Source organism: Triticum aestivum, chromosome 1B (assembly GCF_018294505.1).
Source record: "Triticum aestivum cultivar Chinese Spring chromosome 1B, IWGSC CS RefSeq v2.1, whole genome shotgun sequence".
Lineage (NCBI taxonomy): Eukaryota > Viridiplantae > Streptophyta > Magnoliopsida > Poales > Poaceae > Triticum > Triticum aestivum.
The window spans coordinates 572,420,621-572,445,581 of record NC_057795.1 but is presented as its reverse complement, the minus strand read 5'-3'; the positions used below and the strand labels follow the sequence as shown (position 1 = coordinate 572,445,581).

Genomic DNA, 24,961 nt, shown 5'->3' with positions numbered 1-24,961 from the left:
CCAGGGATAGTTAGTTTGCTAGTTTGTTAGAAGCGTAGGTAGTTTCCTAGTTTGTTAGAAGCCCATAAAGCCTTTATATATCCTGTAATCTGCACCCTTGGACGCAAGCAATAAATCATTAACCCTTGGAAGCGATCTCCATCCCAAAATAAAACAGAGTTTGAATCATAAGCGTTGCCTAGGTAATCTATCTTGGGTTGGATTTAGTTTTCTACAAATATGTGTTATACATTAACCGAGGTATCTCATCTTCAACCCGCCCAAAATAAAATAAAATAGCCCATATAACATAGTTTGGACGTTTGGTTCGCAGGTTCCACGGAGAGTTTTTAAAATAACAATAGAATTACATAGTAAGAAGCCTCCAAAAACATAGGGAAAAATCCATCATGTGCTTAGATGCCCTCTTTATATCCACAAACTTTGACCAAAATATTTTTCATTTGTAGGCTACACAGAAGAGATGAACATGTGGGGAAAAAACAGAGCAGGATTTTAATTTTGAAATGCATTTTTCATATGGATCTATTTTTAAAAACCACATAGTCACTGTAGACAGTAGAGAATCTAACTAAGCCAATGGAAATAAAAACACTCATAAAAAGCTCAGAGCTACTTGCGAAAATACACATCAACCCAGGGCGTCGCCGTCACATAGCAATAGCAACGAGACAAAGACCACATAGAAATCTCAGACACGATGGGCTTTAAGGTACTTATAAGTTACCGCAGGTACCACGAAACGTTCTGCTGGCACTACTAGTATATTACTGCCAGCATAAGGGGACGTTTTGCCCAGCTAGGCCATGTTCTTCTAAAGGTTCAGGTTGCATGGCCAATGGAACCAACCAGCACAGGTTGCTAGAGCGCTGAGACGTGCAATAGCGCTAACCCTTATGTACACACCAAAATCAGGCACAGCTGATTCTGGAACAAGCTTACCACCCACTGCCACCACCATTGCCGGCATCCCCGCCCTTGTTGCTGTCCCATCCGCCACTGGCCGCCTTGTCCCAGGAACTGCCGCCACCGCCACCTTGGCTCCCGCTCCCTTCGGCCTTGTCCCAGGATCCTTCCTTCTTTGAACCACCTTCTGAAATGGCATGGGAGAGAGACTTGAGTGCTTTGAATTGGATTGTAAAATTAGCATAAGAAATGCCCAATAGACAAAGACATTGAACAGACTGAAGCACGAGAAAATTGATGGACGCCAAGGGGGCAAAAAAAGGTGAAAACACTGAGAAGCTAAAACAAACTCGAGTCTTTTTCACTCTTTGCAGTGAAGGATCCTCAGTGGTCATACCTGAGCCTCCGGTTCCTTTTGACGAATTCCAGCTATCTTCATTGCTCTTTCCCCATGATCCTCCTCCTTCGCCTGCGGATCCTCCAGTACCAGCAGTAGTGTTGCCAGGAGGAGCACCCCACTGACCCAGGATAGAGGATCCATTGCCAGAAGCTCCTCTACCAGCTGTAGTGCCGCCAGCAGGAGCAGCCCACTGACCCAGGATAGAGGATCCATCGCCAGAGGATGGCTTGTTTTGACTCCAGGAGTTGTTTCCGTCCTTCTTTCCTGCCTGATCATCTCCACCAGATGGTTTTGGAGCTCCCCAGCTATCGTTGTTGTCACTCCCCCAGCTGGACTTGCCCTTTGAGAAAGATTGATCCCCTTCAGTGCTTCCCTTTTTATCAGCATTCCAAGCAGAAGAGTGAGACCAGCCACCACCACGGTCTTGACTGGAGGCCCTTCCCTCATTGTTGTCATTTCCATTGTTTCTGTAACCACCACCACGGCCTCTGTTTCCCCTGCCAGAGCCCCAACTGACACCATCCCCATCTCCTGACCCAAAGTTGTTGCCTTGATTGCGATCACCTCGACCAAAGCGGCCTCTACCCCTTCCTCTGCCACCATCGGAATCCCTACTGTTCCACTGATCTTCAGACCTTCCTCCACCTGATCCATCATTTGTGTTGCCTCCTCCATTCCATGAAGATCCACTGTCCCCAAACCTTCCCCTACCTCTGCCACGATTCCCACGTCCAAATCCACCCCTACCATATCCAGCATTATCATCACCATATTTTGGCTTGTTCCAAGCAGGTTCTTGATCTCCACTTGAGGAACTTGGTTTGCCCCAAGAAGATGAGCCAGCATTGTTCCAACCCCCATCATTCCCATTGCCCCCTTTAGTACTCCAGGGGTCAGCTTTTTCCTCTGCTGCAGTAGAAGACACCTTGCTTGCCCATGGATCAGTTTCTTGCTCTTTGCCTGCCGAGAGAATCAAATACAAGCACCGCAAGGTGCCACAAGGAAAATATATTCAAAATTTAGCCCAAATGTCAAGCAGGGTATCAAATATGATTAATTGAATTAGTCCCTAAGCACCTTTAGTAGTAGAACTGGTCTTGTTTGACCACGGATCACCTTGTTGTTTTTCACCTAAACATGAGAACAAAAGATAAGCTTGTGGTACATGCATCAACTATCAAGCAAAAAATGAATAACTTTGCTTCAGAACTACCTGATGCAGCATCCTCCCATTTTGCCCCAGTGTTACAGGAAGACTCTTTCGCCTTCGTATTCCACCCATCATTGTTCTCAGCACCTGCAGCCTTGCTTGACCAAGCATCAGTTTGTTGTTCTTGGCCTACAAGATACAGAAGTCAGCACATAACTATAGCTCAAAGCATCAAACCAAATACAAAATGGTTATTGCAATTATATCTTCATCACCTTTAGCAGTCACCTTGCTTGCCCAAGGATCACCTTGCTCGCCTACACAAGAGCATATAAAAGTGAAACTTGCAGCATATCGAGTACTTGTGCCACGATTTTAAATACTATCAATACTCAGCACATGCAATAGAAGCCATCTTGCTAAAGCCAAGGATCAATGTGTGCTTTACCAACACTCAACAGTCAACTAGTCAATCAAGAGTAATAAAAGAGGCACAATTCTAAGCAGCATGAGATATTTACTAGTGTATTCCTGTTGAACATCATTAAAGTAGCACGAGATTAAAATATGTATTGCATTGACGGAATTTTTTATGGAAAATATCAAATTTGATATACGTGATCCAGAACACAGAAGTACACATTTACCAACAATGATCATTAATAAAGCTACAACTCTGAATGGGGCTGCTCACCTCCAGAGAGTTTTTTATCCTCCGAGGAGTTCCAAGTGGGAGTCTGATTTTCATCACATGGCTTGGTGCCTTCATTGGCACTCCAAGGCTGACTGTTTCCCCAGTTTAGTGTATCACTACTCCTTTCCTTTCCAAACTCAGAACTACCTCGATCTCCATTTCTCCAACCGTTGTCTCTTCCTCCCCCTCGTCCTCCATACTGGCCCCTCCCTCTTCCCCTCCCCCGGTATCCACCAGAATCTCCACCTTCATTACCTACCTGTGTATCAGACCCCCAAGAGGGCTTTGCAGAACTGTCATTATGCCATGAGCCCTTTCGGCTTTCTTGGTCATTTCTGTCACCAGAATCCCAAGATTCCCGGCCCCGGCCTCTCCCACGTCCTCGCCCGAACCCACGGCCACCTTCAAAGTTTCCAGAAGGTCTGCTCCAGGTGCTATTCTGATTATCCCCCTCAGCTGCCTCTCCCTTGTTCCAGCTTGATGAACCAGCACCGCCAAAAAATTTCGGTTTACCCCAATCACTGCCACCAACTTGGTCTGATGAGCCAGCTTTGTTCCAGTTCCCACTTCCATTATTTGTTTCTTCAGACTTGGCACCTGAATCTTTTGGATTGCCCCATGCTTCATCTTGTCCTTGGCCCACAGCAACAGTATCCCAACCTCCAGAGCCACTGTTTTGGCCTGACTCTTTTGACTTCCCCCAGGCATCATCTTGAACAACAGGCAAAGTAGCAGATTTAGCCCAGGCATCATTATCATCTGAGCCGACACAAATAGCAACAGTGGTATCCCAAGACCCACCCTTGTCTGCGTCTTTCGGAACTGTGCCTTTTTCTTGATCTTGGTTTGACTTGCCGAAAGGTTGGCCCCATCCTTGACCATCACCCTCCAACTTCTTCTCTGGTGACCATGATGACTTCTCCCAGCTATCTGCTTCTTTCGTAACTACTTCTTTGACCTTACTGCCCCAAGGATCTGTATCACCACCAGTTGCCGTGTCCACCTGATTGCATGCCTCACCCCAGTTGCCACTCTTTTCACTATCCTTGACTGCTCCTCCACCCCAAGAGCTGCCACCAGCATCAAATCCACCACCTCCAGCTTCTTTACCCCAGGCATTGTCGGTGGAGCTTTCCTTTTGTGTAGTGCTGTTGTTCCATATATCAACAGCTGCAGATGTTGTTTTGTTACCCCATGGATCAGAATCACCATCAGCAGAAGATATTGGTTTCTTAGACCAGGGATCAGCTTCTGTTTCTCCATCTGAAGATGTAGAAATTACTGAATCAGCAAAATTATAAAAACCTCAAGATAGAGGAAACTTTCCAGATAAGATTTGTCACTGCTGCAGAAATATGATATTTTTTACTTCCTAGAAACTGAAAATCAAGATTATACTACAGATGAATGTACACGCTTTGCATCCCTCTAATGCTTTACAATGCACCATGACATAAAATCCTACTGTGTGCTTATCTTCAAGGATGAAGGTGCATTCCTTGATGCAAAAAAAAAATTACCAGTTACACCCATTAGAAACCAATATGCAAGACATTATTTGCTACACTACAGGCACAGTATTCATGTATCGCGGATTTTACGACATATATATCTACCCTCAGTCCACAGTTATCTGGACTCTACTGATAACACACACAACACACAGAGGAGGGGTGATACCAACTGCTTTTTTATAAACAGAAACTGAACCAGCCACCCTAGCTGAGCAAATCAGACAAAAGGAAATAACCTTGATATTCTGGACTAAACTTATTTCTATAGCTAATGTCATGACTTAGAATTTGGAGCCATACTTGTGTTGCTGGTTTTGTTTTATACCACATGATGCAGCTCAACAGTGACATGAAGAGAAGGCAAAATTGTCTGTTAACTGTGTGGGCATGTACTCAGCAAAATCACATAGTTATGCACAAAGCAAAGATTGAGAAGGCTAGTTGGTAACAAATGGGATGTCAGGCATCCAAATCTATAACAACCTAGAAATATCCAGTGCCATCCAGTTTTAAAGCCCGAGTTTTCCCTTGGAAGCAAGTCCCCTATGACCTAACCCATGCAGTTTTTTATCCACTCGCCGCTTTACCATAAATGATACTACCAGTACCACTCCGTTTGAGCGATAAGTAATTCCAGACGGAGGGAGTACTCTGTAGCCTTATGATCAGATGAATCAGGGGACAAGCAAGCTCTTGACATGAGTAGAGCATGGTGTTACATGTGCAACATCCAGTAAACCCTGGTAGATAGCATAGCTGATGGAGTGTGGTTGACAGATGATAAGAGGTGTAAAGATTATTCTAGAGGGTATAAAAACATCAAATAAGAACTTGCCTTCGGATAGTGGACAATTATTGTTGGCATGACTACTTTATACATGTATCAACTACACATAATATATCCCCAACTCCCTAGTGCAAAGGCGTAAAATGTACGTTTATACATTGCAATGCTTACGAATAATTGCTGCAACGCATGTAAATACCAGTTTTTTTATATTTTGATGACACAAGACATTGCTGCAACATACTCCCTCTGTTCCTAAATATAAGTCTTTGTAGAGATCCCAATATGGACTACATACGGAGCAAAATGAGTAACTCTACACTCTAGACTACATCTATATACATCCATATGTAGTCCATATTGAAATCTTTAAAAAGACTTATATTTAGGAACAGAGGGGGTACTATACAAATAATTATATTTTTTAGGGAATATTTATCACAAGAAAGCAATACAAGTCTCTAGTATATCCAAATACGGACACGTAATGTGTAGATGCGTAAATGCTCTGTGCAATATTAAAAATGGCAAAATAAAAACATGCCGGTCGAAGGGTTAGAGAAGTTGGATAACTTGGCAACCCTTCTACAACATAATCATCTACTGCAACATTTTTTGATTAATAACCTTCTAACCAGAATGAACCTCTTATACAGACAAGTTAATTTGTGATTTGTTTATGAGGAAATGCCCCTTCTCATCCTGCCTGTTAGTACTGTTGACCCACACACAAACTAAATTGATATGTCCCATAACACTCCTAGTGGGCCAAACCTATCCCTTAATTGGTCCACTTCTTGCACCAATTCAAGGCCTTATTTAAATTACAGACTGGATAACTGATGAGATGTCTGATATTCTGGCAAGCATTTCCAATGGATAAAAATGATGCAGTGATGAACTATCATTGTGATCAAATAACACAAAAATCAACGAAGCTCCAAATTATACGAAATGGAGGCTCCCAACCATGCTACCAAATAGGAAGGCGAAGGGCAGGCCTAAAACTAGACATTACCTGCATTCTGGGCTGGTAACGCAGAACTTGAAAAAGGTTGCCAAGAATCACTGCAGCAGATAATAAAACTATTATGTGACTGGTAATTAGTACTGATGCAAATAATAGGTACACAGGCCATTTATTCCTCCGAGCGATATTGTACAGAATCTGTAAGTGTAGTGATCCCAACAAGAAAGAATCTAATACTCCCGCCATTCCAAAACATAGTGCATTATTTTTTCCAAACTCAAACATGTCCATGTTTGACTAGGTTTATAGAAAAAATATCAACATTTAGCAAATAAATAAATATGAAATATATTTCATAATGAACATAATGATCTGAATTGGTATTGTAGATATCGATATTTTTCTCTATAAACTTGCTCAAAACATAGAGAAGATTGACTTCTCAAAAAATATATACACCTTATATTTTGGAACATAACTACATGAAATATATAATTGCATATAAATGATAGCATTACACAAAAACGACAAAGTAAGTTCAACGAAAGGTTAAGGTTGCTACCCTTCCTTAGCAACCTTTTTCTCATGGTTGATAACAGTTACATTAGCAAGTCAACCTCACAACACCATTTTGATGGATGGGTAGCTCTAAACTGCTCCCATCCCCTAACCCAGTTTGGCTTGTTTAAAAGAAACCAGCAAGGAACTGAAAAATATGAAACAAACCTGCCAAGAGATGTAAATCCATTGTCCCATGAGGTTTTAGCAGCTTCTGAACATAAATTTAGAATCAATGTAAGTAACAAAAAGAATGTATTACAATACCAAACTTATGAGGTGCTATAATTAAAAAAAAGTCTTCTACACCTTATAAACAGTTCTACATTCAGTTTTCAATTTCTCACATCTCAAAAAATCAATCAGACTGAGCAGACCGTCTCATTATAGGCAGTAGGTCCGCCACAAATAGTTTTGGAGAAGATCAGCAACACTTTTCCCTTGTACACGCAATAGAAACTAATCTAGCAAGTAGAAATAGATGGTATACATATGAACACAAACTTACCGGTGAATGGTGTATCCTGAGTTCCAAAATTACCAGATGGAGCATTGGACGAGTTATCCCTGGTGTGACATATAACACAACGAGAAGCAAATGTGGAAATGAAATTATACATCAATGACTACTCATGCAGTTACACATCACTAAAACAAGCAACAATAAGTAAGAGAAGCTTGAAACATGATTTGTCTGCTTACCCTCTTTTAGTTGGGACTGAAAGAAACTCTGCTTGCACTGCAACATAATACAAAAGAGTAAGGCATTGTCCATAGAATGGCTCCAGTACAAACATACTTACGAACTAACCTGTAACAATCTTCAGTAGAGAATCTAGCTTAACAGTTACATCATTTCTAAATATCCGAACTACACGGCAGAGATAACCCTTCAAAGGACCCCTTCGAAAACGCAGCATCTCTCCGATTTGGAAGAGTTGTTCTCTGGGTGCCCTGTAAGGCCTTTCATCTGTATGATCAAGGAAATCAGAACAGAACTTAACTTCTGCTGACAAACATCAAACTTCAAATGACAATACATAGAAAAAAAACATGGAACACTTACTATTTCGTTGTTCATTTTGCTCGGATGATATGAAAGCTGAATCCGAGAACATGGGAATAGGGTTGTCCTCCTGATACATATAAAACAAAGTGACCACAAGAACATTTCTGATCATTGACAGGTGGACGTAGTGCATCAAACATACCGAATTTGTCACGTCCCTCCTTTTCTTGACATTTTCACATGACCCACACTGAGCACAGAAAAATCCATTGTTCTCACTTTCACTTTCATCATATATAAAAAGTATTCCCATATACAAGTGCTTAACAACTCCTTGCTTGCCCTGCAAGATAACATCAAACAGATCAAAAAGGTGCCAGACGGAAGGAATTGGTTTATTAAATAATTGCAGGAACTGTGAAATCATAATTTGCAGCTATGGAGCATGTTAGTAGAACAAAAACTCATCTTACAAACTGCAAGGTTGGAACAATTAGCAGATACTTCACAAAAGTACATTCAATACACCAAATATACAATTATTTTAATCAAATGTTATCAATGGAAGAAAAAAATGCATAGTTCCACATACTGGCCAGAAAATAAGACATACTTCATAATAGCAGACTCCTGATTGAATGGAAATAAAAGTTTCACCTGAACTGGTCCTTCCAGAACTTTAACAGTGTCATTCATGGATATTGACTTGTTCTGATGGTCAACAGCTGTAAACATTTTGTCTACGACTCCTTTCTTAATATCTTGCTTTCTAACTGTCACAGCAGATCCTTCAGGGCCACCTTTTAAAATCTACGAGAAAACCAATCATTCTTAGAATGGTACGACGCAAAAATGTGGAACTCAAGAGTGCATGAGAAGAATACTACCTTAAAACCATCTTTCTCAACAGCAATAATCACTCCAAAATCTTTTCGGCTGCTCATTAGGACATAGAAATAATTATTGCATCCTGAAGCAAGTACTTACTCCTTCCGTTCAAAATTATTTGAAGTTCAAGCTTTGTCCTAAGTCAAAACTTAAAAGAAATTTGACCAAGTCTATAGGAAAATGTGCTAATAACTACAACATCAAATATATATAGTACGAAAGTACATTTTTATGATGAAGCTGATTTTGTGCTGTGGCTGTTGATACATTATTCTCTAGACTTGGTCAAACTTAAAGAAGTTTGACTTGGGACAAAGCTAGAACTTCAAATAATTTGGAACGGAGGGAGTAGTTGATAGTGACTAGTGAATAAAGACAACAAAACAGAGACTCACCCAAAGGTTACAAGATCATGGAGATTGAATTGAGCATCATCTTCATCATCATCACAGTTTTCAGTAGAAGTGGAACCTTTAAGATTTGATGCCTTGGAGCTTTTGCCTTTAGAAGATGCTGGTTTCTTCATATCTGATTCTCTGGGCACATTCCTTTTCTTATTATGACCATAGATGCCGGAGACCCAATCCATGTCATCAGCAGAACTTTTAATGCTTGGGCTAGAAGAGAACTTGAGAATCTCGGTATCCGTTGGTTGTATCCCCCAGTAAATCAAAGAACTAAGTGCAACTCTCTTATACAGGAAACCATCTTTGAACATCAGACCATCAAGCACTTCAAAAACATCACCAGTCTGACGATCACGCTTACTTTCGATATGAGGTCCAAAGAACCTAGGATCAAAAGATAATGGAAACAATGGCAGAGCCTGATTAGAAACAAATGGTAGTAGAAGGCTACTGGTTGTGGGACAAAGAAACATTGGACAGAAGCATTTACTCTAGCTCCTGCGAGCTGATTAGGCGTGGCGCAGGAACTGCTGCACCTTTTAGGGGAATACCACCACCCTGCAAAAGCCAACGCATATAACATGAGTCCCGTAGTGGTAATTCCAACTGTCAGCCATACAAGATGCAAAGGGGAAGTGAAAAGGAATACTCCCTCTGTTCATAAATATAAGATGTTTTGGGTATTTCAACATGGACTACCTACAGACTGAAATGAGTGGAACACTAAAAATGTGTCTACAGAAATCCGATTCAGAAAGAAGTTATAACATCTTATATTTGTGATTGGAGGAAGTAGTTGTTAACAAGCACATGAATAGAATTAAACATTCAGGTCACATGGTATCACAGGCAATATACATCACAAGGGTTCACATGTCATAATTTCTACTGTGCTATAAAATAATATGACAATCAAGTTTCTAGGACAAAGGTCTGAGCTTGATGCTAAAGCCCCCAATAAATACAAACTTAAATGCAGTACATAGTTCATCACTGCTGGCAAATGACGACGCAAGGGTTACAGGAAGTAGAGACCAATACATAGTAAAAATCAGCAGACATAATCTCATGATTGACAGGCAACAAGTTCAACAAAACAAGTTTGCGGCTACAGGAGGTATTATCAAACTGCAAAATTAGATGGCATAAGCAGGCATAAATTGAACTCAAACCAATAAAAGAGTTCCAGAGCTTTTACTGCCATAATGAAAAGATAGGATGCAGACAAAGGTGTAAGAGCATTACGAATTTTTTTGAAATAGCATGGAGATCAACTCTTGGTATAAGCTTTATCAGCACTTTTTTCCGCCCATCATCCGCACCGACGACCTAAAAGAAAAGGGATTGATGAACAAAGAATTTGAGAATATATTAAAATATCCCACACCCCTATTATGATACCTGTGCTAGATCTCCTTTGTAGTTTCCACTTTTCATGCGCACCCATGTACCTGGAGAGACTTCAAATGGTTTTGCACGAGTTGATAGCAAGCTACGAACTTCAGCTACAGGGACAGGACTAGTTCGGTTTACATAAACATCGCAAAATCCTTTGCATGCCTGTAGCAAGAGGTACCCATATGGTCAGTGGGTCATTTTGCAACCAAAAAATTCTGTACAGCATATAATTGGGCAGATCTTACAGGGGAAGAAAACTTTATCGACTGTCAAGGACAAATTTTGTTTTTCGAATATCCAATGAGAAGCATTTATTCTCCATTCTGACCTTCCAATTTTATTAATTTATATGGAAGAGAAAATTGAGAAGGGGAGCCTTGGCGCAGTGGTAAAGCTGCTGCCTTGTGACCATGAGGTCATGGGTTCAAGTCCTGGAAACAGCCTCTTACAGAAATGTAGGGAAAGGCTGCGTACTATAGACCCAAAGTGGTCGGACCCTTCCCTGGACCCTGCGCAAGCGGGAGCTACATGCACCAGGTTTTGTAAGAAATATGGAAGAGAAAATTGAATTGGAGTGTGTGAGAAATAGAAGGAAAAATGAATTGCAATGCACAGAGAAAACAAGACATTTTAAACCTTTAACAAATCTGATGTTGAAGTATCCCCCAATATTATCTGATACCACATATTGTAATGCATAGCTGGATATACAACATCTCATGTTGTTTAAATTGTTCTTAGGAACATGGATATGTTTATTCTTTAATGGAAGGATCAAACTACGTACCTCAGTAACGTCACAAGCCTTCTCAGCTTCAACAAAAACAGATCCTCTCACATGATCAAGTGAGAATGCTGAGATAATTGGCACTTTGGTACCGAACTTTTGCAGATGAAGAAACTTCTGCATGAAGCAGAAAGCCATTTGGCGCTCCCGCCCAATCTGAAATGCAGCTACATAAATAAGTGTCCGGCTATTAAATGCTAGGACATCATAAAGTCAAAACATCTAGCAATCACAAACCATGCATTTGACCCTCCAGATGATAGGATCTTTCACACCATCCATGGTAGACTCATCATCATCATATTGTTCAGTAGAGCCACCATAACCGGCATATCTCACACGATTAGAGTAACGGTCATTGATAAATTGCTCAAGTTCATCACCGCTCAGCTCCTCTTCCTTTACATTTCCAAGAAATGGAAGAGGGTGTGACCTTTCAACTCTTACACCTTTTGTCCTCCCCGCAGTGAAGAAACCTGCAGTGTTCATCAGTGGGACGACATCAGCAGAAATTGCAAAAGAATTGTTCAGATGGTGAAGGTAAACTGATCGTTGGTGCCTAGAAAGGACAAAAACATACAACTCCCTGGTAATTGTTCAAAACAAAACGTCAACTTTATAACCGGTCTATGGACCCTGTACATCAAAACCAGTTATTTACAACCACCCCTCATGCCCCTCGCCTCCTCTCCTCTTTTTCACCCTCTCCCTTCATCTCCCACCATCTATCCCTCTCTCTTCCCTTGCCATTTTATTTCCCACTCTCCCCTTTTTATCTTTACTACAGCGAGCAAGGCGGGGCAGCAACCCAGGCACCTTGATACCTGATCGACCACAAGGTGACAACTTATAAAGTTATAAACATAGTCCTCACCATGCACCACAAAAGCCAGCAGATGAAACTAACTATAAATACTATTCACTCCTTGGTCACTCAAAAAATTATGAACGAAAAAGATGTCACCCTTAGTCTGAGATTATTTCATATTTTTATGAAAAAACACCTTACAGACAAACAAGGGCAAGTGCACAAACATGAATTTAACAATTTTGCCCCTTGTGTCCTTGTAAAAAGTTGCAAATCTGCAGAATGTTGATATGTGCCCCTAAATGTGTGCCATCATTGTTAAAGGAAAAGGCTCCAATGACCTCTAACATGTCTGACTTAGTAACTCACAACAAACTTCATACAAGAAAACAACTTGATTAGGACCCAATCCGATGAAGTGCAAAAGCTAACATAGTTATGTATCTTAAAACCATTATTACAATGGTTCCTGTAAAATCCAAACTATTGTGGAAACCATCAACGACACATAATACAATATATACAAGACATGCTCTATCCCTGATGGCTAATGCAATGGTCACCAACTCAATGCCACGTAGAAGCAAGCAAACTTACTTGTGTACCATTAAACTGTATTGTAAGTGAGCTTTCCTAACAGGTGGTTCAAGCAAAAGGAGAAGCAACAAACCCCCCTTGGTAGTCATACCACGCCAAAAAACATATCACTTCACTTCCCCAGATGGCTTGCTAGGAACCTTCCATTCACAGAAGAAAAATACGATGCCGCGAATCAATTGGCCACGCATCAAACACCGAAAAAACAAAAACTTCTGGATATCTATTGGTTGGGATCCCATGGCCGGACTCTACGACTTCTAAAATGCAACCGTGGGGGTAGGTTGAATTTTGCCACGGCTATCTAGAGGTTACCGCTGTTAAAGGATGGGGAAACAAAAAACCCAACCAACGAAATCCCAAACAAAGACAAACTAAAAACCCCAATCAGCACATAGACCTAACAAGGTCATCGAAGCACAACGAAGAATGCATTGCGCCGAACCCTAGACCCCAGCCGAACCAACTAATCGATGCCACCGAACCAACGAGGGCAGGGTTCGCCGGAAAGCCGATCCGTGGTCCCGTACCGTCGTCGAGGTCGTCCTGCAACTCCTCCGCCTCCTCCTCCTCTTCCTCCTCCTCGTCCTCCTCGTACTCGTCGTCGACGCCGGCGGCGTCGTCGACGAACTGGAGGACGCCGGAGCGGCCGCGGCGGCGCTTGGCGGAGGAGGACGAGGGGCCCGCGCCGCCGCGGCCAGCGCCGCGCCGCTTGGAGCCGGAGGAGGAGCCCGGGTCGTCGGTGGCGATCTGCTTGCCCTTCCCCTTCACCGCCATGGTGGGGGCGGAGGGGATCAGAGCGAGTGTGGTGTGGAGCGGAGAGTGGGGAATGGGGTGGGGAGGAGGAACGGCAGGTGTCGCGGTACGGTGGAGGAGGGGAGGTTTTAACCCAGGAGACCCCCCGGCGCCGTCTCCGAGGTGTGGCCTTTTTCGGATGCCCCCCTCGATTTGTTTGTAATTGTGCTTTGTGGGGGAGGGAACAGGCGATGGTGGTAGGTGGCGCGGGCCCGAAGGGTTCTCTCGCAATCCCAAAAGTTAAGAGGGGTAAAAGCAAACCCTAAAAATCACCGCATGTCACACTCTAGCTAGTCATGCATCAGAGTGTGTGCATCATGTTTAAAATTTCCATTTAACTTGAAATGGGGATTGTGAAACCCTCAGAATCATTCCTGAAAATGATCCCAATAAAAATTTCTCCAAAAGGGTCCAAGAAAATGCTCATGTTGCTCTCTGAAAATATTGGACAGAGATAAAAATCAAACCAATATTTTTAAGAGCTCATAGGTATTTATTTTGGGCATTTGGAATTAATGCATAAATATTTGCATTGGAAATATATTAATTATATATATTAATATATGTCCAAATATTATGCCAAATATAAAGGAGCTCTGGAATAATATATCTAGCTCCTGCAAAAATTGGCATAAGATAAATAAATGATTTAATATATTATTTAAATCAAAACAAATGTCAGAAATTAGAAAACAGAAAAATAAATAACAGGAGGAGCTTACCTGGGCTCCTCCACTGTGCGGCCCAGCCAGCTGGCCGGCCCAGCCAGCAGGCGGCCCAGCCCGCCTCCCTCCTCTGTCGTCTTCGTCCTCGACAGAGGGAGGGGAGTGTGGCCGGCGCGCGCGCGCCACCGCGCCACGCCACCTGCTCGGCTGCCTGCCTGCCCTCCCCTCCTCGCTCGATGCCCTGGACGACGCCACGCCTCCCCCCCTGCTCTCTCTCACTCTCCCTCAGTTCCTCCCTCCTCTCCCTCGCTCTCTCTCTCACACGGCCGAACACCACCATCGCCGCCGTTCCCCATAGCAGCCGTCACCGGCCACCCCTCGCTCCCCCGACTAGCTCAGGAGCTCCGCCTCGACCCCCTCTTCCTCCCCACCGCTCCACGGGTCTCCGGAAGCCCTGCATCGCCGCCTACGTCGTCGTTCCCCTCCTCGGCCACCGGAGGTCATCATCGTCGATTTGCTGCACTCCGGCCGTCCCCGAGCCCGCTAACCATCCCTGCAACTCCGCGGTGAGCCACTGATTCGATTCCCCCTTGCCCCGTCGTCCCTAGCCTTCTGTAGCTACCGCCCCCTTGAGCTCCGAAGCTCGACGCCGCCGGCGATGTCGCCGTCGTGGCCACGGTCACCGTAGCGCCCAACCGAGCACACCCACGCCCTCACCGCACCGCGTAGAAGCCGTAGGTGCCAACCCCGCTTCCCCGCAGCCGTTGTAGCCTCGACCCCGAGCTCAACCGAGCTCCGGCAGCCGCCACGGTCGTCGCCGTCGTCGGTACAGGCCACCCCAGGCACGGCCACCACCACCGTTCGACGCGCGGGAGCAAGAGCTCTCCAACGAGCCCAAGCACGGCCTCGCCCGTGCCCTGTAGCGCGATCCCGCATTGCGCCGCCGTCTCGGGCCTCGCCGGCGTCATGTCGCCGGTGGGTTTGACCCACCTTGACCACGGCAGGACCCCCCCTGTGTCCCTGACAGGTGGGCCCAGCCCTGTATCTAATTAGGATTAGCACTAACCGAATCAGTTAAACTAACTACCCCCCCTGACACTGACCAGTGGGCCCCAGCGCCACTAATCCCTAATTAGGATTAATTTAATCCTGTTAAGCCCCCCTGTCACTGACGTGTGGCCCCCACACGTCAGGTTTGACCTCATCCAGCCGCAGTTAACCACTGACGTCATGCTGACGTCATGCTGGCGCAATATTTATATTTCTGGATTTAAATTAAATCAGGAAATTCCAGAATATTATTTAAACTTCAAAAATTCATAACTTTTATTCTGTAACTCCAAATTGGACAAATTATATATGAAAAATGATCAGAAAAATCCAATCTATCCATCTGTACTATTTTCATGCATGATCAAACAAGTTAAATTGATGTTTTAAGCAGAACAAGGAAAAGCACTTTAAAAGGCCATGTTGAGTTTGAAATTTGAATCTTTGATTCAAATTTGTTCAAACCCTTCTGGTTTTAGTTGCATTAGCCCAACACACTCATATTGCCATGTTTCATGCATGCATCATATTGTTGCACATTGTTTGGTGATGGTTGTGTATCGGTGTCCTTTGCGACAGGTTCTGCCTCCGAGGAGTACCGTGATTACCCTAACGAAGAGCAATACCAGTGCACCGAACCGTCAGGCAAGCAACCAACCATTTGATCATATCGATACAATCCCATGTTCTCGCTCCTGCTCTCTTTTACTGCATTAAGACAACGCGTTTCAAACTGCTGTGTGCTACGGTAGTTGAACCCATTTCCTCTGCATGACCTGTCATTGCCACAGTAACTAGATGAAACCCACTAGCATGTGTAGGAGTTGATTGAGCCATATGTATGTGTTGTTCCTACCTTGCTATGCCTGCTATGCTTAGAGTCGTGTCAGGTCTGGTTCATCTGGGTGATGGGCTAGAGTGAAATGATTATGTCGGTAATGAGAGTGGTGTGGTGAACACGATTTGGTAAAGGTATCGATGAGAGGCCATGTAGGAGTACATGGTGGGTTGTTTCATTGAAGCCGACCTTAAGCACTGAGATCTGTATGTGTGATTTAAGAATTAGCTACTACCATGCATTGGGCCCGAATCCAATGGACCCTCTCGGCTTCTTATTCACCCTAGTTCTCCGTCCAGGAGTTGCAAGTAGTTTCTGGTGTTTGTAGCCTACTGGAGGCCGTGGACAGCGCTGACCGTAGGGGTGGGCTGTGATGCGGTAGGTACGTGGCACGGTGTACCGAATACCCGTTAGGTATCTCGGGAACCCTGTTCACATCGTTCGGGGCCGTATGGGAAACCTCGGCCGGACTCCCTGCGGATGGAACCTGGATAGGCGATAAACCTGGACTGGAGGCTTAGGTGATTAGGTAGGTCGTGGCCGACACCCACGTTGGGCTTCCGCTTGAAGGTTGCCGAGTACATGTCGTGTAAACGACGGTAAGTGGTGAGAGCGTGTATGAAGAAGTACACCCCTGCAGGGTTATCATAATCTATTCGAATAGCCGCGTCCGCGGTAAAGGACTACTTGGTTGCCTATACAGTTCATAGACAAGTAAATGGAAACTACTAAAAGCCTTCAAGATAAGTGTGAGTGCCGAGGATGGCTCTTCCGTAGGAAGACGGAGGTGGATCCTCGGTAGTGTATTGAAGTGGTGAGTAGTGGACTCGTGTGCGCAAAACCATTTCAAGTTGAAGTATCGTAGGATAGACTAGCCAAGAGTCAAAGCTGGCTTGCTGCAATAACTCCACCAACCCTTCTTGATACTAAGCATGTATGTAGGATCTGATGTAAGTCTTGCTGAGTACCTTTGTACTCATGTTGCTATAATCTACATTTTTACAGAAGACGCTGCAACCCCTTCTGATGGGTTCTATGTAGACGTTGACATCAACGAGTAGGCTAAAGACCCAGGTGGTGACCCTGAGCTTGTGAAGGACCACGTAGTATAGCTAGGCTTTCCAAGCCTCTTTTATTTTACTAGTTGTCTGTACTCAGACAATGTACTTCCGCTGCTGGTTTGTATGACTGTATGACTTGTATGTTGGGTCGTGAGACCCGTACCTTTGTGTATGTTATGTATGGCTCCCTGAGCCTTAAATAAAGTAATTGTGTCGTAGAGTCATGTTGTGATGCTTCGTTGTATTTGCACATATCGAGCATATTGTGTGTATGATTGAAATGCTTGGTATGTGTGGGATCTGACTATCTAGTTGTTTATCTTTAGTAGCCTCTCTTACCGGGAAATGTCTCCTAGTGTTACCGCTGAGCCATGGTAGCTTGCTACTGCTCTGGAACACTTAGGCTGGCCGGCATGTGTCCTTCTTCGTTCCTGTGTCTGTCCCTTCGGGGAAATGTCACGCTTTGAGTACCGGAGTCCTGTTAGCCCGCTACAGCCCGGTTTACCGGAGTCCTGCTAGCCCAGTGCTACAGCCCGGACCCATTTGCTGATGACCGACACGTTCGAAGCTGGGTCATGGATGCCTGTCCCTGTAAGTCTGTGCCACTTTGGGTTTACGACTAGTCATGTCAGCCCGGGCTCCTTATCATATGGATGCTAGCGACACTATCATATACGTGAGCCAAAAGGCGCAAACGGTCCCGGGCAAAGGTAAGGCGACACCCGTGGGGATACCGTGCGTGAGGCCGCAAAGTGATATGAGGTGTTACCGGCTAGATCGATGTGACATCGAGTCGGGGTCCTGACAGCGTTGGCATCAGAGCCGGACTGCCTGTAGGTTCTCCAAGCCAAACTGGTCGATGTTGAGTCTAGAAATTCTTTAGTTATATGTAGGGGAATTGTTTGTGGGTTGGAACGTAAGGCTCTTTTTACTCCTTTATCTTATGACATTCTGATCTGAGTCAGTCCATTCTTCCACCGGGGGTTAAGGAATTAGGACCTATTCTCTCTATCAGGATCACGTGTTACTAATCAGTAGTACCTTATAAGTTTGATGGATACAAGCCTAGTTCAGTTCTACTACCACATTATGTTGTTAGAATGGATTCAGAACTTTGATATGATGATGTTGAGTGTGTACGAAATCCTTTGTCAAATGTCTCAAAATCCTTCTTGAGCATTTACAGCTGTTATGCTGCCGAAATTTTGCTAGAAATTCTAATGCCTTTGCATTATGATTGTGCTTTCAGATGGCCACTCGCGACCTCAATCAAGTGGTTCGCCTGACTCGATGCCTAGATGTACCCGGCCATACTGCCAAGTTGGTCAGGGTAATGACTGAGGCTGGATACCGCTGGTATCCCGAGTACACGGTCGAAGAGCAATTCCGAGACTTTAATCAAAGCCAGTATCTCTGCACTGTCAGGATATTTCCATCTTATCCTGGATCCACCGAGCCTCTTCACTGCTCCTATGGACTCGGGGTTACTATTGAGATGGCTGTGCAGGACGCCGCCTACTCTATGATGACCATTATGCGAGTCAGATCTGGTCTATTTCGGGACTCTGATTTCCGGTATATGCCAGGATCACTTCCGGGAGCACAAGGGTATCTCCAAGCTATCTATGCTGACCCCACTCAGGAGGATTCACGGACTCGCACCACTGCTGAGATGCTCGAGGATAAGGACCGTGAAAATCGGGCCTTGAGGTTAGAGCTCTTCAATACCCGTGCTGACCACTGGGCCACTTTGACTCGGTTCGCACCGGCGGTGCAAGCTGGATATTCAGATATGCGCGATCTCTATCCTGTGAGATCTGCTCTGCCAGACGTGATGGTTTGGCGTGATGTAGGAGGCATCACCCCACCTCGCGGTCCCCGCAGGCCACCGTCTGTTGGTCCAAGACCTCATCCTAGCCCCTATGGTCCACAAGCTCCGCGAGATCGTCTGTTTCCGGATGATCATGTTGAGCTTCCAGGCTATGGAGGTGACTTCTACGAGGACTACTACGGATCGGTCTGAGTTAGTGGTAGTATCACTAGTTCGCACTAGTTGTGTCGTCTATCGTCCCGCGTGACTCGTGGGATATGACCTAGTTTGTACTCTTTCCGGAGGTGTAGAAAAATAATGTATAGGAGCTTGGGATGCCTCCGATGAGATGTAATCCTTTTCTCACCGTAATAGTACTTTGTTTGGTCTTGTACTAAACCCTGTATGGTGTGTATGACGATGGAATAAAAGAAGCAGTTTCTGTTTTACCATGTCATACGGATGATCATCTTGCATTTCGAGTTATTCCTTACATTCTGTATCCTATGTCGGAATTTTATCATTCTGACTAAATCATTGTCTTGTTTACCTAGGATGGTCAACACGCGCGCTAACCCTGCTTCTCAAGAGCAGGCCGAAGGCAGTGAAGGCAGGAATGAAAATCTGCCTCATCCTCCTTCCCTAGCCGAGGTTATGATGGAAGCTGAGAGAAACAAGCGGGAGACCAACCGTTTGTTGGAGCGTATTGAACAGAACACAGCACACCATCAGAGGACTAACGTGGTGTCACTCAGTGATTTTATCAAATTGCATCCACCCACGTTCCACCACTCCGTCGAGCCTCTCGACGCTGATGACTGGCTTCGCAGTATCTCTCACAAACTGCGTTCCGCGCTGGTAGCGGAGGCTGACAAGGTCACCTTTGCTGCATATCATCTTGAAGGCCCCGCCAGTCTATGGTGGGAGAATTATGGAGCTATGCGCCCAGCGGGCCATGTCACTACTTGGGCTGAATTCAGCGAGGCTTTCCGTGAACATCACATTCCGGAGGGTCTCATGGACCGTAAACGTGAAGAATTTTGCAGTTTCACCCAAGGCCGACTTTCTGTGGATGTTTACAGCAGGGAGTTTGGTAATCTCGCACGATATGCAACCGAGGAAGTTTCTACTGACGCCAAGAAGCAAGCAAGGTCCCGTAAGGGCCTTAGTCCTGAGCTTCGTCGTGACCTCCGTCTGCATGAGTGCACATCTTTTCAGAAACTTGTCAACAAAGCCATCAGTGCTGAAACTGGTCAGACTGACTATGACGCAACACGCAAGCATGGCCGTGACATGGGATCCTCATCCGGTGCTGGTCCTCAGAAGCGCCGCGTGTGGGTACCCAACACCGCCCTGCCACCCAGGTTCACACCGAGGCCATCCTTCCAGGCGCCTCGCCCCGTTCAACAGTCTGCACCGGCCAAGCCCTATGGTGGTCCAACCAACAATGCTCCTCCACGTACCAGTTCCGTGACTTGTTTCAAGTGTGGGGAATCTGGTCACTATATGCGTGAGTGTCCCCAGACCAACCCCAACCAGTCTGCTAAAGCTGTTGGCCGTGGCAAGCCGACAGGAAAAATATTCCACGCCAAGCCGGTCACCGCTTCACGTGGCCATGTCAACTGTATCTCTGCCGAAGAAGCTCAAGAGGATCCCAACGTCGTTCTCGGTACGCTTCTTGTTAATTGCCACCCGGCATCTGTTCTTTTCGATACAGGAGCCTCTCATTCTTTTATATCTGAAAACTATGCTCGCTTGCATAACGTCGCATTCGGTGATATGCCAACCTCTATGGTAATTCAAACTCCGGGATCCAAATGGCAAACTTCTAGAGTAAGCCATGGAAATGAAATCCAAGTCGACAGACTTGTTTTCCTCGCGTCTTTGATAGCCCTTAAATCTTCAGATATTAATATCATTTTGGGTATGGACTGGATGTCAGCTCATCAAGCCAAAATTGATTGCTTCTCTAGGACTGTTCAACTCACCCATCCTTCGGGGAAGATAGTCAATGTCTTGACCCGAATAGCCAAGCGACAATTATATTCTCTTAACGCCAGCCCTTTGCCAGACCTTGAGGACGTTCCGGTAGTCCGTGACTTCCCGGATGTCTTCCCAGAGGAATTGCCAGGTGTTCCACCTGACAGGGATGTTGAGTTCGTAATAGACCTCATTCCAGGAACCGTTCCGATTGCTAGAAGACCTTATAAGATGGCACCCCTAGAACTAGCCGAGCTTAAGAAACAACTCGATGAGTCCTTGAAAAAGGGTTTCATCCGACCTAGCTCATCTCCGTGGGCTTGCCCCGTCCTATTCGTCAAGAAGAAGGATGGTACGGACCGGATGGTTGTAGATTACCGACCTGTCAATTTGGTCACAATCAAGAACAAATATCCGCTTCCCAGGATCAACGACCTGTATGATCAGCTCGCTGGATCCTCAGTCTTCTCCAAGATGGATTTGAGGTTGGGCTACCATCAAATCAAAATCAGAAACGGGGACATTCCTAAAACGGCCTTTGTTACTCGTTATGGCCAATACGAGTACACCGTCATGTCCTTCGGTTTAACCAACGCTCCAGCCACCTTTTCTCGGTTAATGAACTCAATCTTCATGGAGTATTTGGATAAATTCGTCGTGGTTTACCTCGATGATATACTCATCTACTCCAAGAACGAGGAAGAACATGCCGAACATCTAAGGCTAGTGTTGAAGAAACTTCGAGAGCATCGCCTTTATGCCAAATTTTCTAAATGTGAATTCTGGTTGTCAGAAGTGACCTATCTGGGTCATGTAATATCTGGTAAAGGTATTGCTGTTAACCCTGAGCGAGTTCAAGCCGTCCTTAATTGGACTCCACCTGAATCGGTCAAGCAAGTTCGGAGTTTTCTAGGCTTAGCGAGCTATTGTCGTCGCTTTGTCGAGAACTTCTCCAAGGTTGCTAAACCTCTAACCGAACTCCTCAAGAAAGATAAGAGGTTCGAGTGGACTCCACAATGTGAGCACAGCTTTCAGGAACTGAAAAGACGCCTGACTTCTGCTCCCGTACTGGTACCGCCAGACTTCTCCAAAGACTTTGTTATCTACTGCGACGCCTCGCGACAAGGACTAGGTTGCATTCTCATGCAAGATCGACACGTAATTGCCTACGCTTCACGGCAATTGCACCCACATGAGGAGAATTATCCTACTCATGATCTAGAGCTTGCAGCCGTAGTCTATGCACTTAAAACCTGGCGACATTACCTCCTCGGTAATCGTTGCGAAATATTCACTGATCACCAAAGTCTGAAGTACATTTTCACCCAACCGGATCTGAATCTCAGGCAAAGACGTTGGGTTGAATTGATCACAGACTTCGACTTAGGAATAACCTACACCCCAGGGAAAGCCAACGTCATGGCTGATGCGCTAAGTCGTAAATCTTATTGTAACAACCTGATGTTACAACAAAGTCAACCGCTTCTCCATGAGGAATTTCGGAAGCTTAACCTTCACATTGTACCTCAAGGTTTTCTTTCCACCTTGGTGGCAAAACCTACCCTTACGGATCAGATTATCAAAGCACAGAAGGTAGATCCGGGAATTTCCCGCATCAAGAGAAACATCCAGAAAGGAATTGCGAATTGTTTCTCCATTAATGATCAAGGGGTCGTATACTTCGGGAATCGACTAGTGGTTCCCAAAGTGCGAAACCTGAGGCGATTGATCCTTAAGGAAGCTCATGAATCTCCTCTCACCATTCATCCCGGTAGTACTAAGATGTATCAGGACCTACGCCAGAGGTTCTGGTGGACTAGGATGAAGAGAGAAATTGCTCAGTTTATTGCAAATTGCGACGTCTGTCGTCGTGTAAAAGCAGAGCATCAACGGCCTGCTGGCACCCTTCAACCCTTAGCTATTCCTGAATGGAAATGGGATAAAATTGGTATGGATTTCATTACCGGTTTTCCCAGGACCAAGAGAGGGAATAATGCTATTTTCGTCGTGGTCGATCGTCTTTCCAAAGTAGCCCATTTCTTACCTGTTCGTGAGAGTATAACCGCTAGCCAGCTGGCAGACTTATACATCTCCCGAATAGTGTCCCTCCATGGTGTTCCTTTGGAAATTAACTCGGATCGAGGAAGTCTTTTCACCTCTCGATTTTGGGAAAGTTTCCAAAATGCTATGGGAACCCGTCTCTCCTTCAGCACCGCTTTCCACCCTCAGTCGAGTGGTCAAGTGGAACGCGTCAACCAGATTCTAGAAGACATGCTTCGAGCCTCTGTTATCTCATTCGGAATGGACTGGGAGAAGTGCCTTCCATTTGCCGAATTCGCTTACAACAACAGCTATCAATCTAGCTTGGGTAAAGCCCCTTTTGAAGTTCTCTATGGACGACGGTGTCGAACACCCCTTAACTGGTCAGAGACCGGGGAAAGACAATTCTTTGGCCCGGATATGATTCAGGAAGCAGAAGAACAAGTTCGTATCGTTCGTGAAAAGTTGAAAACAGCCCAATCTCGTCAAAAGAGTCAATATGACCGAAAACATAAGGCTATGACTTTCGAGGTTGACGAGAAGGCTTATCTTCGGGTCACCCCTCTGAAGGGAACCCATCGTTTCGGTATCAAAGGCAAATTGGCTCCTCGTTACATTGGACCTTTTCGCATTCTCGCCAAACGAGGAGAAGTTGCCTACCAGTTGGAACTACCTCCGCACCTCTCCAGAGTCCACGATGTCTTCCACGTTTCCCAACTCAGGCGTTGCTTCTCGGATCCTATCCGTGAAGTGGACCACGAAACGCTTGATCTCCAAGATAATCTTACATATCGAGAGTACCCCATTCGTATCCTCGATCAGGCCGAACGTACCACCCGACGTCATAATATCAAGTTTCTCAAAGTTCAATGGTCGCACCATTCTGAGGATGAAGCAACTTGGGAAAGGGAGGATCGTCTTCGACTTGAGTATCCCGCCTTCTTCCCGGAGGAACCCAAATCTCGGGACGAGATTCTTTTGAGTGGGGGTGAGTTGTCACACCCTAGCTAGTCATGCATCAGAGTGTGTGCATCATGTTTAAAATTTCCATTTAACTTGAAATGGGGATTGTGAAACCCTCAGAATCATTTCTGAAAATGATCCCAAATAAAAATTTCTCCAAAAGGGTCCAAGAAAATGCTCATGTTGCTCTCTGAAAATATTGGACAGAGATAAAAATCAAACCAATATTTTTAAGAGCTCATAGGTATTTATTTTGGGCATTTGGAATTAATGCATAAATATTTGCATTGGAAATATATTAATTATATATATTAATATATGTCCAAATATTATGCCAATTATAAAGGAGCTCTGGAATAATATATCTAGCTCCTGCAAAAATTGGCATAAGTTAAATAAATGATTTAATATATTATTTAAATCAAAACAAATGTCAGAAATTAGAAAACAGAAAAATAAATAACAGGAGGAGCTTACCTGGGCTCCTCCACTGTGCGGCCCAGCCAGCTGGCCGGCCCAGCCAGCAGGCGGCCCAGCCCGCCTCCCTCCTCTGTCGTCTTCGTCCTCGACAGAGGGAGGGGAGTGTGGCCGGCGCGCGCGCGCGCCACCGCGCCACGCCACCTGCTCGGCTGCCTGCCTGCCCTCCCCTCCTCGCTCGATGCCCCGGACGACGCCACGCCTCCCCCCTGCTCTCTCTCACTCTCCCTCAGTTCCTCCCTCCTCTCCCTCGCTCTCTCTCTCACACGGCCGAACACCACCATCGCCGCCATTCCCCATAGCAGCCGTCACCGGCCACCCCTCGCTCCCCCGACTAGCTCAGGAGCTCCGCCTCGACCCCCTCTTCCTCCCCACCGCTCCACGGGTCTCCGGAAGCCCTGCATCACCG

At 45.1% G+C, this 24,961-nt stretch overlaps 1 pseudogene across 1 annotated transcript; it reads right to left on the bottom strand.

Annotated features, from left to right (window-relative positions):
- Positions 1-683: 683 nt before the first annotated feature.
- On the bottom strand, positions 684-13,736 carry LOC123139131 (protein RNA-directed DNA methylation 3-like; annotated as a pseudogene). Its single transcript, XR_006469462.1, has 22 exons — positions 13,404-13,736; positions 11,706-11,944; positions 11,469-11,624; positions 10,685-10,843; positions 10,529-10,612; positions 9,774-9,841; positions 9,272-9,667; positions 8,876-8,924; positions 8,646-8,798; positions 8,191-8,331; positions 8,046-8,115; positions 7,791-7,949; positions 7,682-7,718; positions 7,488-7,546; positions 7,148-7,193; positions 6,470-6,519; positions 3,151-4,413; positions 2,732-2,773; positions 2,520-2,645; positions 2,384-2,437; positions 1,304-2,266; positions 684-1,093 (listed from the first exon to the last, which is right to left on the bottom strand). The product of XR_006469462.1 is annotated as a protein RNA-directed DNA methylation 3-like (transcript).
- Between the last annotated feature and the right edge of the window lie 11,225 nt (positions 13,737-24,961).